Here is a 14,618-nt window from a genome sequence, read left to right on the forward strand (position 1 = left end):
ACCACCGCGGCCGGCAGTTCTCAAGCATATCGAGATATGTGCTTCCTGTAAGTGTTCTCGGCAAAGAAAAATGAACCATTAACACATTAATTTAGGAGAGTTCCTCTCATGTTGTACAACTTCATGTGGTTATTCCGTACCCCATATTCTCACATTACGACGGTTCATCTTCCCATTCAAATGGAATGTTGCCTCGTCACCAAACACTAACCGTGGAAACAAAAAAACTGTCCTCCATCTTGCCAAGAACTAAATTACAGAACTCCACACGCTGTTGTTTGTCACCTTCACGAAGAGCTTGCAGTAGCTGAATTTTGTTTGGTTTCATGTGCAAACGTCGACGCAACTGTCGAGCTGCATGGCAAACGGATTTCTGCGGGCTCCTCGTGAAACTATGGCGGATGCGTTCGACGACTGTGTCAGACACTCGGGGACGGCCGGGCGATTTGCCTTCACACAAACAAGCTGTTTCTCGGAATTGTTCATGCCATCGTCTAATGCCCTGTACTGTAAGAGGATCCACACCATACCTCGTACGTAAGTCACGCTGAACAGTTATTACTGACCAGCACTGAGCAAAACGTAGAACACAAAATGCTTTGTTGTCCCAACACCATTTTTACTAAAACTGAAATGGGTGCACACTGCTGATACCTAGGGAACCATGTAAAACTAGAGTTTTCTCTTTCCAACAGTACGTTGTTCACGCACATCTCAAATAACATAATACTGTAGTTATGATTTTTTAAATCTTTTTTATACACCTTGTACTTCGGTAAATTCACTGCTCAAAATGTTAGTCACACCTTGCGATAGTAAAAGCTGCCTGTGCTACTAGGGGGTGTCAAAAGCTGGTTTCGTGTTGTGCTTGCATGTGCGGATTCCGTAATGTGTGGAATCCAGCGGAGCGAAATCTGTTTTATATGAGGGTTATTATTTTTTTAACTTTTCGGTCGCGAAGTTAAAAGCTCAGTGAAAACACAACGAAGCTTTGTAAATTTGTTACACAGGGTCTCTATTATACCCATCGATCGCGTCACGTTGCACTTGGTTCTGAATGCGCACTGAGTGTGTAAAGATGCTTGGAACAACGTCTCCCGCAAAGTGCGAAGTGCCTGCTGAGGGGTTCCATCTGCTTTCACGAAGACTACGTAACACAACTGTCATCCGTTTCTTTATTCGTGACATTTCTCGGCCGTACACTGCAGGTGCAGCGTTTACTGTGGGGAAGTGTGTGATCACCCATTATTCGGTCTGTACTTGGCTCCCTCTGGTTTTCATCTCTCTACTCACACGAACCACTTCCTATGAGGACAGCATTTTTCGCACAGACAGTGAGCTGCAGACCTCGTAGGGAATTGTGGGAAAGCACAGGCGGATGCCTTCTATCACGGCGGTATTCGAAAGTTTGTACCACGCTACGAATAATGCCTAAGTCGGAGTGGTGACTATATAGAGAAGTAGCTGGAAGATGTAGCTAAACTTCGGAAATAAAACATTTCTCATTTTTGCAGTGGTTTCAATCTCGAGGCCGATCGAAAGTTGATCTACACCTGTCTGTACCTCTGGGCCCTGTCTAACAACGGATGCATCCAAAACTCGGTATACAGCATGTGCAACAACAGCAGGAAACAATAAAAACGCAAAGGTCACTAACGGGTTCACAAACCAAATAAACAAAGCTAAGTCAGGATAAGACTAGATTTTGTTAAAATCGTCACACCCAAACTCCAACACAAGGATTTGCTTTAAGGAGAGCAAAAACAAGCGCGAGCGGAGCGATGTAACTGATACACACCATCTTACCAGCGTTGTGCACCACTATATTATTGCGAATTCAGTAGCTCACGAATGTCGATGCATAAGTCTTGGGCATCCGCTGTTCATGAGTGCCCAAGACAATGTGTGTTTTCCAAGAAGTATCGTCTCCATAGTGGCTCACACAACTAATGTTTACGCTAGCCAGGGGCTGGTATCACCACGCTGCTTAGTCTGTAATGTCATTTTATACTATAGACGGATTTGAAAGTCCTTCGTCTTTCCAGATGGGTTGGTGGGAACTGACCCTTTTGGCTTGTGTGTCTTAAACTGAGAAAATGGTTCCCATAGTAAATGGGATATGCACATTTTTAAATGCAGGGTTGTGAATCGTTGGCTCAGTTGTTTGGTGCCCTTCAGTATTTTTTAGGCGCGAAAGGCAAGCTTGATCGTTGACATCTTCCGTCTGAATGGTCAATTTTGGGCGCACGTGGCGCTGTCCTGTCGGTTAAATCCGACGTTTCGCAATCCATCTGCCCTCTCACGAAGGGCTGTTGTCACTTCAAACTCGCAGCAGGCCATATGGCCTCTCATCTGAACCGGCACCCACTTTCACGTTATTTATTTAAAGTTATTAATGGTCTATTTGCATCACCCGGACAGACAGCCCGAGAACAATAAAACTCATTATGCTGCATCCATTTAAACCGAACTTAAGCCACTGATGTATGGAAATCAACAGTTATTACATTATAGTGTAATTTCTTAAATCTCTCTTCCTATGCTGTTATTTGACCCTCTATTTTAAAATCGTATAAGAGCCACATTCACACATAAAGGTATGGTTATGCTGGAGCGATAGATATCTTGCCGGAATATATCACGATTGAATCAAAGTCGTTCTATTCTCATTGTATGTAAAGTTTCCACTGTATCTGCAGTGTTGGTACAAAGGCCGTGATGGGAGCTAAGTACCACTGCGAAGTATCTCCCTTTAATTTCGTAAGACAGTCTCGTCGTTTTTCAGCGCGGTTCCAGCACCTGGCACTAAGCTGGCTGTCTCTTTATGTACTTGGTTCGATTTCAACCCGTAAAAGATCACATTGGTTGCTTAAGAGCACTGTAAATGGTGTAGAATTAGCACCAGGCACTCCTGCATGCCTTTTGGTAGTACGAAATGAGCGCGGTAAGATGGATCAACCTGATGACGTGACGGAATAGCAGTAAGGAGCTATCGTGTTTTGCTGTGCCCATGGTCAGTGTAAATAAAGTTCTCAGATTTGTCCCTAAGTGTTTACAGTGTTTACTGTAGCACACTTAGGCCATGTGACAACGTAAGAATAGTGGTCGTAAGAAGATAATACCCAACATGGACCGGGGACGAGTGTCATCAATGGTAATGGGTTTCAGTTCCGACCGGAATTGCTTTTGCCGGTGCCCATTCGTTATCGTAAGTATGAATCTTAATGTTTATTTCAAACTTCGGTGACAGGGTGGTCATTTCTTTTAAAAATTCATGAATAGTATGTTGCGGACGCTCCTATCTCCCAAGATAACGGCCTATTTATGTATGTCAAAAGGTCCGATGGACGATGCGAGCCACAGCTATTTGATTATGTGAGGAGTCAGTACATAGTTTACAGGCGGATGATTAGAAAATTTACGAACGAAAAAAAACACGAATAAACTTGTAAGAGTGTACGAATAAATAACACATTTAAGAGAGTTTTTGAACTACTACGAGGAGTTCTTGAAAAGAGTAAGACCGTACTACAAGGAAACCTTTCAACTTACGTCTGAATACTTACGGTTTATCATTCAATTTTTTTCAGTCCTGCTGGAATCTTATTGAAAAAGAAACCTTCTGAATAGTAAAATGTCTGATAAACTGTTACCGAAGTGCAAATCCTTTTTCTGTCCAGTGTTCACAGAATGTAAATAGCAGTTTCTTCTGACCGGGTCAGTATTTTCAACAAAAGAGCTCGTGATGGAATGTGTGTACGGCGACGACAGAGAGAGAATTCGCACACCTGAACAACGGCAATACGAAGTTCGCAAACTGACAACGCACATCAGTCTGATTCATTTCTGGGCTAAGTGTTCAAAGCTGATCCAAAATACAACACCATATTAGATACTAGGTTGAATGAATGTACGCAAAGTAAACAAGCCTTCTCGTTTTGGCGTTAGAGACAGTGGCGATAGCAGCATTCAGATTCTGTAAAAGATATTTGTCGTAATCCTTCCAAGAAAGTCGTCAATCTACTTTCACTTCTAAGATTTAAAATGGTAGTCTTCACGCACTGTTGGATCAGCTGAGGGGCAACAAATTTCCGCTTTTTCAAGATCCGTCACTAACACTGTGCATTGCGTTTTGTTGCAGTTAAGCATTAATTGGCTCTCTGAAAGCCACGTGCTGATGTCACAAACTATCCTATTAGCTACATTAATTACATGACGTTTCTTGTCTTTCAAAATAACACTTCTCGTCTGCAAAGAGAAATATTTTTGAGTCATCTGTCATTTTTGTGAAAGAAAAACAATGGTTCCTAACAAAGCACTGTGGCACTCCTGTCAGCCCCCCCCCCCCCGCCACCCCCCCCCCCCCCTCTGCCCCTGCACGCCACCCCACTTTCGGTCATCCAAGTCATATCGAAACTTATTCGCTTTTTACTGACACCAGCGAACAGCCTTCGGCTTCCTACTTTCCACATATGAAGTGAACCATTGCTGAGCTTTTTCTGTAATCCATGTTCCAATTTGTGCATAAGTATTGTACGGTCCACGCGACCAACCATGTTCGCAGAGCTGTGCACGCACACGTTCCTTGTTCAGTGACCATTGACTCTCTATTGTACCTCAAGTGGCACATCTGTAACTGAAGAAACTTTACGATTTTATTCGCCAAATTGGGGCCATCAGCAAGGGGGTGGTGGTGGTGGTGGTGGTGGTGGTGGTGGTGGTGGTGGTGGTGGTGGTGGTGGTGGTGGTGGTGGTGTATCACTAGCTTGATATCTGTGAGAGCGAGATGTTAAAGAAGATCCTGACCTGACAAAGGAAGCAAGATTGGCATAATGCCTAACATTTAAAGTCGTCTTCTAGATATCTGTAGTAGATATTTAGCACTGGAATGGACAGAGGTATAATGTATCACTGCTCGATTCTGTGTTAGACAAAGCTCAAAAACTTGAGTCACTGACTCTCATAATGGCAAGCATTGTAGAACATTCACTTTCTCAGAATTCTACCACAGTGTCTATGTGCGTTAATGACCTTAAGAGTTGATAAGAATTGTGTAAAACGTAATCGGGTGGTTTTGCATTGCAGTTCTAGCGAAGAGTTTCAGTAACGTGAACAACTACTGATTATATTATCAAGTTAGATTAAATGAAAGGGCCAACGTTATCGGTTGTATAGCGGAGAATTCCCTGATAGCGAAACGCGCAATGCAAGACAATAGTGCGACACAATACTGAGCTATGGTTGAAAACAAAGGACGAAAGTAAAACGTGTGCAAAGATTGTAACTCGCAAATTCTTTTCCAGTTGGAGGGCTTACCTGGCTGTTCAATAACTGCAATGTGAATTTTTTAAAAGTATGCAACGTTCTTGTCGCGAAAGGCTGTTATATAAAAACAGAAATACTGTCTCAAATGAAATGTAAATAGTTTTACTGTTCCAATCACATATTTCGTGATGGAAGTAAAGTACCAGATCACGGAAACACACAACCATAGTTACCTTCCGTAGATTCATACGTGGCTGAACAATAGGAGTTGTGATTAATAATGAAGCGAACTACCATCCGCTATATATATATATATATATATATATATATATATATATATATATATATATATATGGCGACATCTATTAAATACTTGGAACAACATAAATTACCAATGTGGAAAACTTACTGTGCTGCTTTGACAAGGGTTAGAAGGTAGAAATAATACTTTTCTTTCATAGAAAATTGATTTCATTTCTTAGCCAACGTACAGCGCGCTTCTGCAACTAGCGTTGAGGGCATCTTCTAAAATTGTTTACTTCACATTTGATGGGTAGGATAGAAATGGATAAGCAGTGGCAGCGCTGTGTTTGTTACAACACACAAACCGAACCAGCAACATGAATGTCATACTGGAAGGCGATGTCCACGTTAGCAAACAATGTTTGTGCCGCAAAGGTAGCGGTTCACCTAAAACAGACATAATCATGGTTGTAGCTCACCTTGGAGAGTAGCAATTGAACACACGGAAATAGATGACCCAGTATCACCATTTAAGTGCACTTCCAATGCAGAGTTAGCAGTAGGTAATCCATCACATGAAGTAATACGCGAAATACGTTGTTGTTAAAGAACCCAATTACCTAAGCCGAGTGTGCCCTTCTCTTTGGGGGGCCCGCCAGCACACCATCGGAGATGCTGGTAATCATGGGGGATTCACCCAAAGGAGTTGAAACGTCTCTGTGAAGTCGTTTCATAAGACGATTGTCGAATTCGGTAGAACTTATTCATGAATTCTTCCAGAAAGACTGAGCACTCAAATAAGGCCTATTGAATATTATATGTGTGTTTTCATGTGGGGTTTCGGTTTTGTTTTGTGGGAAAGGCTGAGTTGGTCATCGTCTGCAGGGAGCAGACGATGTTGCTTCTCTTTCGAAGGAGAGCACAGGATGACCAACTTAGATTTCCAATACCTGAACAGAGAGGTTTACCCATCTTAGTGGAATGCTGTTTTTGTGTGTGAGGTTGGTGACGGAGGGCTACCCCTCTGGTAGCTTCCGCTGCACGGGGACCTAAGTAATCTCGAAAGAGAAAGGGACACTCTTTGGTGAAAGCTTGTTGATTACGGATCTTGGCTCTTAAGGGGGGGTTTCAGGTGATAGGAAGCAGGTTGAGTTAGGACTTCCGTTATGTTTAACTGTTGAAACACTTAAGAACTTCAGCTTAACTGAAACGTGTGAAGAGAGTTATTTTTCCGAATGTGCTATAATTATATTTCTTTAAATAGGCGATTTCTGGGTGTTTGAGTTAAAAGTGTGGAAGTTACTTTATTCATTTTGATCAACGATGAAGTAGAATTTCAAACGGCAAATCTGATTGGGAAAAGCTGGTTAGGATCACTTCAACTGTACGTAAGTGTAATACTGTGTCGAAGCGAGTATGATTTTTAATCTTACATTATGTGGAAGTTGCTTTTGTCTTTGTGTGACGATTTTGTGCTACGTGTTTGGTAATCAATGACCCTCCTGGTCCACAACGGCAGCGCAACAGGCTTTATTTTAACAATTTGATTGTTTAATGAGCTATAATTTCTGCAAGAATATCTGTTCTTTCGTGCGCTTTCTACATAGCAGCACAAAGGTTTGATTCGGAATGCACCACGTGCTCTAGTTCGGCCGTTTGCAAGCAGCAGACCCAGTTAGTATGTTGAATAATTGTCGCACAACTTCGTGGGTTGCGATGAACATCGGCAGCCATTTTGTTGAAATGTTGGGCTGGATGCGCTTTTGATCGACTGAGAACAATCGCGGAACTACCTCGCACACAGGCTTTTCATAACAATTATCCGTGCAGGATATTACGCACTCGCTCAGTTGGCTCACATATTTTTATTCTCCGATCTTCCTTTACAATATCATTGATTTTATCACTGGTTTCCTTTGTAGCGACCTCAATTGGAGCGTGCTTAGTCTTCAGTGCTTGTCTGCATCCTGCACGGTAGCGTTGTACATTAATTGATATTGGTGTGTCTGACAGTCGCTTTGTTGTTCCTGACACGGCCATAATGCTGGGTTTCCTACATTTTAAAAGCACTGCGCTCTACTTTAACCATTGCACAATGTATGTGTACAAGGTGTGATCAAAAACTAGCGGGAATTTTTAATTTCGCGGACTTCATACATGAGACTTTCAAATTTGTCTTGTTGGTGCACATCTTCCCGATATCTCTTTGCATTTTCAGCTATTTCGAATATTTAGTTTATTGTTGACAATCAGAAAGCTTATGCATGTTTTGGAGTGCTCGGCGAATTTTTGCTTTCGAAGAGGATGGATCAAAGAGTTTGTATTAAAAATGAAAGTGCAGCAACGCATTCAAAATGCTGATTTGGCTTTTTGCGAATCTACTACGAGTAAGACAACTGTTTACGAGTGGTATAAATGTTTCAAAAAGGGTCGAGATGACGTTGAAGATGACCGCTATGGACGTCCTAGCACATAAATTACTGACGGCAATATGGAAGTAAAGAAAATGGTTCTGGAAATCGGCGAGTCACCATGAGATTGTTTATACCAGCATATTCTTTGGTACATGCCAAACAATCTTTTCGGATGTTTTGGACATGAAACGTCTAGCAGGAAAGTTTGTTCCAAAATTCTTGAATTTCGACCAAAAACGACGTCGCGTGGACATCGCTCAGTAATTACTGAATGAAATCGACAACGATCCAGAGTGTGTAAAGGAGTTAACAGCTGACGAAACCATGGCTCTATCGTCCCAATGGAAAGTGCCTGAAGAGCCAAAACCGAAAAAATTCGACAAGTTCGATTACATGTGAAGGTTCTACTTACTGTTTTCTTCGTTGACAATGGGATAGTGCATCATGTGTAGGTACATTATGTTCGAACTGTCAGTAAGGAATACCAGCCGGAAGTTACGCGCAGTTTGCGTGAAGCAGGTCGAAGAAAACGGCCAGAACTGCGGCAAAACCACTCGTGGAAATTGCATCGCGACAATGCTCCTGCTCACACCTCAGTGCTCAAGGAGCTGAAAACCGTAATGAAAAGTAGGCCCCAGCAGTGCTGCCAGAATTGTAAAAAAGCTCACGTACGAGTGTTACTGTATCTGAGAGGGTTACTTCGAAGGAGATAAGTTGATATGGGTGAATAAATAAGGATCCTTTAACAAAAATGAAAATCCTCGTTATTTTTTATCAGACCTCGTATACGAGGTGTGGCTAGAAAAAAACCGGACTAGTACTGGTGAAACAATAAAACGAATGCAATAAGGCTGAAAGTCGCGTGGCCTGTCACGTGACTCTCGCTCCGCCTACTGCTAGAGTTTCATCTGCCTCCTGCACTCAGTCTGCCCGTGGCGTCTGTTTTAAGTAGTTGACGTTTTGTCTGTGCGTCGGAAAATGTTGAGTGTACAGAAAGAACAGCGTGTTAACATCAAATTTTGTTTCAAACTAGGAAAATCTGCAAGTGAAACGTTTGTAATGTTACAACAAGTGTACGGCGATGATTGTTTATCGCGAACACAAGTGTTTGAGTGGTTTAAACGATTTAAAGGTGGCCGCGAAGACACCAGTGATGACACTCGCACTGGCGGACCATTGTCAGCAAAAACTGATGCAAACATTGTTAAACGGCGATCTTGTCGAACAAGTTTACCGTTTTTTTCAATCAGATCAGTGTCTGAGTTAACAGGAGTTGACAAGGAAAGTGTTACGCAGATTCTTCATGAAAGTTTCAACATGGACAAAGTGTGTTCAAAAATGGTTCCAAAGTGTCTCACAATTGAACAGAAGGAACGCCGAAGAATGATTTGTTCTGACATCCTGGAAAACATTGAAAGTGATCCCACCTTCTTACAAAATGTTATTACTTGCGATGAATCGTGGTTTTTTACTTACGATCCCGAAACTAAACGCCAATTGATGCATTGGAAAACTCCTGGTTCTCCACGACAAAAAAAGCACGAATGTCAAAATCGAAATTCAAGGCAATGATTTTTTTTTTTTTTTTGACATCAAAGGGATTGTGCACATTGATTGGGTACCAGAGGGACAAACAGTGAATCAGCATTACTACATTAGCGTCCTGGCTACCCTACGTGAGCGAGTACGGAGAAAACGGAACGATTTGTGGAGAAAAAAGTCATGGATCCTTCACCAAGACAATGCCCCAGCTCACAGTGCGTTGTCAGTGAAGACGTTTTTGGCAAAACACAACATTCCCATCTTAGATCATCCACTCTACTCACCTGATTTGGCCCCCTGTGACTTTTTTCTTTTCCCTAAAGTCAAGTCGGCTTTGAAAGGAACTAGATTTGAGACTGTTGAAGCAGTAAAAGAAAAAGCGACGGAAGTAATGTATGGACTTACCGAAAATGATCTGCAGCATTGCTACGAACACTGGAAAATTCGTATGGAGCGGTGTAGAGACCGAGGAGGAGAGTACATTGAAGGAGATAACATGAAATTGTAAATAATTGTAAATAAATGTTTTTTCCAGCATCAGTCCGGTTTTTTTCTAGCCGCACCTCGTATTCTTGGGTTTAAAACCACGGCGAACGTAACACAGTCATTCCTCTGGAGGCAGTGCACAGATTGCGCTTCCCTTGCATTACGTAATGAGGTCTGACTGACACATTTTACTGCGACCGCTTACTACCTAATCGTCGAGCGAGCGTGAATGCTCATGCTCGTCTAGCCGACTCAACAGGCCTAAACTAGGACAGAAACGGATTCTAAAGACAGCGGCAGCTCGTAACCACACATTCGAAGGTATCTCGCAAACGGCTCGTTGCTGACCTAGGTTTACGAAAAGTGTTCGCTTCTATTATTGTATTTTTGTACCCGTGTCATTTCCCGCTACTAATCACGACATTGTATACGCATTATGTACGTGGGCCTCTCTTATGCCCCTCTGGCGGCCCGAGCGGCCGCTTGTGCCTTTAAACCAGCCCTGGTTTGGTTTTACCGGCAAACTGAAAACTTTCAGTTTATGGAATGCCTAGGCAATACATAGAATCCGAATATCTTAGCAGGGTATGAAATACATCTTATTAATACTTTGCGTGGGTATAAACAGAACGCTGTCTACGTCTAAGACAAGTATGAGAGAAAGATAATTTAAATATTTTGACTGTTACAAGATCCAAAGATATAGACGTAACATCTTCAGTCCAGTTCGGTTGGAGTTCAGCTGTCAGTTTCACTTTAGCTAAAATGGGAAGCTGCACGTGATTATTGTGAAAATGTTGTGGTTAGTCGTGTAAATCCAGTGACACAAAGATTTTGTGTTACAGTTAATGAGGGGGAAATTCATCAAAAAACTACTTTTTTCTAACACTGTTGCTATAATGATGTAATAAGGGACGCGAATACTGCTAACACTGTGTAAAAGAAGCAATCTCGTCAATATTGGTTAATAGAGTACAGTGTAATGAACGTCAGATGTACAAAGGAGGCAGCGTACACTATGCTTCTCCGTCCTGTTTTAGAATAATGCTGCGCGGTGTGGGATCCTTACCAGGTAGAATTGACGGAGTACATAGAAAAAGTTCAAAGAAGGGCAGCACGTTTTGTGTTATCGCAAAATATGGGGAAGGTACACTGAATGATACAGGATTTGGGGTGAACATAGTTAAAACAAAGGCGTTTTTGTTGCCGCGGAATCTTCTTTACGAAATTCCAGTCACCAACTTTCACCTCCGAATGCGAAAATATTGTGTTGACACCGATCTACATAGGGAGACGATCACCATGGTAAAACAAGGGAAATCTGAGCTCGTTCTTTCTACGCGCTGTTCGAGATCGGAATAATAAATAATTGTGAAGGTGGTTCGATGAACCCTCTGTCAGGCACTTAAATGTGATTTGCAGAGTACCCATGTAGAAGTAGATGAACACACAAACTGATAACAATTGCTGAAATGTGGTACAATCAAATTGTACACATCAGATGGTGAGTTGTTTAATATACATTTAAACATATCCTATTGCACACTGTGCGCGAGGCAGGATGGTAAAGGAGTTGTCTGCCAGATCAGTTAAAATAACTCGCCATGACAGAGCTTTTCATACAAACCTATGAACCCTTCCAGCAGAAGAGCTGAAGGAAAGGCATAATAGTAAAACCATGACCTTACTGATTTTCAAACACATCCAGACGGAGCATATAAGTTCTTTCTAGTATATCGAGCTCACATGACTAAGTTTTTGTACTTAAACCCTTTAAAACAAGACAGCTTTGGAGGTAGCATACCACTTGACAAGTAAATTCACTCTTCTAGGAGCTCCATCAATCCTCCAATCAGACATAAGGGGAGAGATTGCCAACAAGTTGTTTCTAATTTACAAGAGTACTGATTCCAACTCAAAATCGTACACGGGAAACCTCATCATAGTCAAAGTAAAGGATGTGTTGAGACAGAACTGTGTGGAGAATATGACAACATGGATGCAGAGTGAACAAAATAATCAATGGAGTGTGGATTTACAGTTCGTCCAGTTAATGAAAAATCAAACCTATCATACTTCGCCTGTGCCCATTTCGCATTTTATAAAATACGTAGGCAGTTTTTAAATTTACTACAATAAGAATTAAATTAAACACCTTGCCCTAATGTTCTAGGCATTTTATACAGGGTGAGTCACCTAACATTACCGCTGGATATATTTCGTAAACCACATCAAATACTGACGAATCGATTCCACATACCGAACGTGAGGAGAGGGACTAGTGTAATTGGTTAATACAAATCATACAAAAATGCACGGAAGTATGTTTTTAACACAAAACTAAGTTTTTTTAAATGGAACCACGTTAGTTTTGTTAGCACATCCGAACATATAAACGAATACGTAATCAGTGCCGTTTGTTGCATTGTAAAATGTTAATTACTTCTGGAGATATTGTAACCTAAAGTTGACCTTTGAGTACCACTCCTCCGCTGTTCGATCGTGTGTATCTGAGAGCACCGAATTACGTAGGGATCCAAAGGGAACGGTTATGGACCTTAGGTACGGAAGAGATTGGAACAACACATTACGTTCACATGCTAACACCTTTTTATTGGTCTCTTTCACTGACGCACATGTACATTACCATGAGGGGGTGAGGTACACGTACACACGTAGTTTTCGTTTTCAATTACGGAGTGGAATAGTGTGTGTCCCGACATGTCAGGCCAATAGATGTTCAATGTGGTGGCCATCATTTGCGGCACACAATTGCAATATCTGGCGTAATGAATGTCGTACACGCCGCAGTACATCTGGTGTAATGTCACCGCAGGCTGCCACAATACGTTGTTTCATATCCTCTGGGGTTGTAGGCACATCACGGTACACATTCTCCTTTAACGTACCCCACAGAAAGAAGTCCAGAGGTGTAAGATCAGGAGAACGGGCTGGCCAATTTATGCGTCCTCCACGTCCTATGAAAAGCACCTTCGAACATCCTGTCAAGGGTCAGCCTAGTGTTAATTGCGGAATGTGCAGGTGCACCATCATGCTGATACCACATACGTCGACGCGTTTCCAGTGGGACATTTTCGAGCAACGTTGGCAGATCATTCTGTAGAAACGCGATGTATGTTGCAGCTGTTTGGACCCCTGCAATGAAGTGAGGACCAATGAGGTGGTCGCCAATGATTCCGCACCATACATTTACAGCCCACGGTCGCTGTCGCTCTACCTGTCCGAGCCAGCGAGGATTGTCCACTGACCAGTAATGCATGTTCCGTAGATTCACTGCCCCGTGGTTTGTGAAACCCGCTTCATCGGCAAACAGGTAGAACTGCAACGCATTCTCTGTTAATGCCCATTGACAGAATTGCACTCGATGATTAAAGTCATCACCATGTAATTGCTGATGTAGCGACACATGAAACGGGTGAAAGCGGTGACGAAGCAGTATGCGCATGACACTACTAGTCCACCGGCTCTCGCAATGTCCCGTGTACTCATGTGTGGGTTCATGGCAACAGCAGCTAACACACCAGCTGCACCCGCTTATCCTGGGACGGGCCTGTTACGGACCCGTTTGCGTGCTACGACCATACCTGTTGCATACAGTTGGCGGTAGATGTTTTGCAATGTGCGGCACGTTGGATGATCTCTGTCCGGGTACCGTTCTGCATACACCCTGCAGGCTTCAGCTGCATTTCGTCGACACTCGCCACAGATGAGTATCATCTCCGCCTTTTCAGATTTCGAATACACCATGGTCACAGTTCCTCCAACACTACACTATCACAGACGTCTGGTAACACGGTGTACTACAGTTCGTCTGCGTGCGGAGACAAATGCAGAATAACAATATCAGCAAGCGCTACATGCGGACACTGCGACAGGTAGACCAAACCACAACAGTGCACTACAGCCACACTCGTAAACATGGTAGTCATCGTAAACATGTCCCTGCAGATGCTGCTCGCCGACCGTGGTCCGTGTTTGTTACAACACGCAACTGAACGTCGGAGGTTTCAAGCGTCAATTTTAGGTTACAATATCTCCGGATGTAATTAACATTTTACAATGCAACAAACGGCACTGATTACGTATTTGTTTATATGTTCAGATGTGCTAACAAAACTAACGTGGTTCCATTTAAAAAACGTAGGTTTGTTTTAAATAACGTAGTTCCGTGCATTTTTGTATGGTTTGTATTAAACAATTACACTAGCCATTCTCCTCACGTTCGGTTTGTGGAATCGGTTCGTCAGTATTTGATGTGGTTTACGAAATATATCCAGCGGTAACGTTAGGTGACTCACCCTGTATATTGCCAAAGCGTTCTCTGTCTTGCCTAGGCCCGCGTTTCTCAATCTTTTTTTTTCCTCTGGAACACTACAAAATAGATTGAAACTTTCGTGACACCCCTACATGTGATTTTTTTTCGCTAGATGCTAAAAAGGACTAAGTACACTCATTTTTTATTATTATGTGAGTGATCACTAATCATGGTCTATTTCTTGCAAAGAGGGCTGCTCCAATAAAAGATTTTGCGATAAATATTTTGTGTTCTAGATATTTTATGAGAAGGTTACGACATTAAAACAATCGTGACACACCTGACGTGTGTCACGACACGATGGTTGAGAAATGCTGGCTTAAAAATTCTGT

The 14,618-nt window shown here is 42.3% G+C and overlaps 1 protein-coding gene across 1 annotated transcript in view; it reads left to right on the forward strand.

Annotated features, from left to right (window-relative positions):
- Positions 1–14,618, forward strand: part of LOC126161804 (monocarboxylate transporter 13-like) — a 227,381-nt gene that overhangs the window by 142,086 nt on the left and 70,677 nt on the right.

Source organism: Schistocerca cancellata, chromosome 2 (genome assembly GCF_023864275.1).
Source record: "Schistocerca cancellata isolate TAMUIC-IGC-003103 chromosome 2, iqSchCanc2.1, whole genome shotgun sequence".
Taxonomy (NCBI): Eukaryota; Metazoa; Arthropoda; class Insecta; order Orthoptera; family Acrididae; genus Schistocerca; species Schistocerca cancellata.